Genomic DNA, 1,824 nt, shown 5'->3' with positions numbered 1-1,824 from the left:
TGGTCCCTTGGAGATAGTTAAAAACATTCTCCAGGGAATTCCCTGGCAGTCCAGCAGTTAAGACTCCATCCCTTGGGCTTCCCTGGTGGCGCAGTGGTTGAGAGTCCGCCTGCCGATGCAGGGGACACGGGTTCGTGTCCCGGTCCGGGAAGATCCCATATGCTGCGGAGCGGCTGGGCCCGTGAGCCATGGCCGCTGAGCCTGCGCGTCCGGAGCCTGTGCTCCGCAACGGGAGAGGCCACAACAGTGAGGGGCCCACATACCACAAAAAAAAAAAAAAAGACTCCACTCTTTCACTGCTGAGGGCCCCGGTTCAATCCCCGGTCGGGGAACTAAGATCCCACAAGAGGCGCGGTGCAGCAAAAAAAAAAAAAAAAAATTCCACATAGCACTTACTAGACACCTAATGCTGTTGTAGAAGCCATACAAGTGTTAATTTACGTAATAGTCGCACCAACACTTTGCAGTAGTCACCATCATGGTGCCCCTTTTCCACACAGGAAAACACCCAAGGTTGCACAGAGCAGGGCATAGGATTCGAAGCAGGCAGTCTGGCTCCAGACTCTGTGCTTTCAACCACTGTGTTAGGCTGCGTCTCTCAGCCAGCTCTGAGCACAAGTGTTAGGACAGGGCTGGAGGGGATGAAGGAGGGGAAAATGACCAGGAGCTGGGCTCAGATGGGATGAGGGTGGGGGGTGAGGGTGGAGCCACGTCAGCTGCAGACACCATGATGGTACCATTCACTGAGCTGTGGCACCAGGAGGAAAGAGAGCCTTGCTGGCCTCGTTCTCCCAGTCTGTAAAATGGGGACAGGAGCACTTGCCTCAGCGCAGAGGGAGCCTGAGTGGAGGTCTTTTGTGCACCAAAGGTGCTCTGTCAGCATGGCCTGCCCCTGCTGCCTCACCGCTAGCCCTGCCCTCTGCTGCCAACATGCCTGCTGTCCCCTCTGTCCCCCTCCTGGCCGCCTCTGGGGGCACCCTGCCCTCTGGGAATTCCTTTCTCTGTCATTTCCTCATGGAGCTACAAGTGGCTTTGAAGTCTGCCCGGCCCTTTAGAGGGAGGGAGGTGAGAGCAGTTCAAGGGATGAAGGTCGGAAGTATTTGGAAATGCAGATGGGCCGCAGGAGCACCTTTTATTTTCGTTCAGAACATCTGAGTGTCTCTGTGGGTCCCCCACGTCCCAGAGTAGTGCCTCCCGCCCGTTGCTGAGAGGATGTGAGAGCGCCCGTGGTGGTGGCGGGGACTGCTGTGAGCTTGGAGCAGGCAGGCTAAGCAAAGTTCTCACCCTCCCGCCCCACCCTGCCACGCCACCAAAACAGAAGGGCTGAGGTACCAGCCCCAGGGAGGGGCTGCCTGGGACAGCCTTCGAAGCATGAAACAGCCCGGGAGGAAGGCTCAGGGAAGCAGTTTGTTCTTCCCTGGGTTTTCAGTGTTTCCACAGCAGGCAGCGACATCACCAGCCTAGCTCAGCAACTCCAGGGCCTGGGAGGCGAGGCCTGGGTTTGGCTCATAAATCGCTGTGTGACATTGGGCAACTCACTTCCCTCTCTGGGCTTTGGTTGTCTCTTCTGTAGCATCAGGGACTGTGATTAAATCACCTCCAGGTTTCCTTCCTGCTGCAGCATTCCAGATTCATATTCTTGACAACTTGGCCATGGGCCCCTGCCTCAGCACACCCACTTCCTATCCTCCGGGTGGGGTTCAGGCCTGGCTAGACCCAGGAAATGTGCTGGGACTGTCTCTTGGAAGAAGCAGGGATGCAAGGGCAGACTGAGAAGTGGTGGGTTTGTCTAGAGCCCACTCCCCGGGAGCATCCTTAGGGGAG

The sequence above is a fragment of the Delphinus delphis genome, chromosome 2 (genome assembly GCF_949987515.2).
Source record: "Delphinus delphis chromosome 2, mDelDel1.2, whole genome shotgun sequence".
NCBI classification, from domain to species: Eukaryota; Metazoa; Chordata; class Mammalia; order Artiodactyla; family Delphinidae; genus Delphinus; species Delphinus delphis.
Note: the sequence above shows the minus strand (reverse complement) of the source record.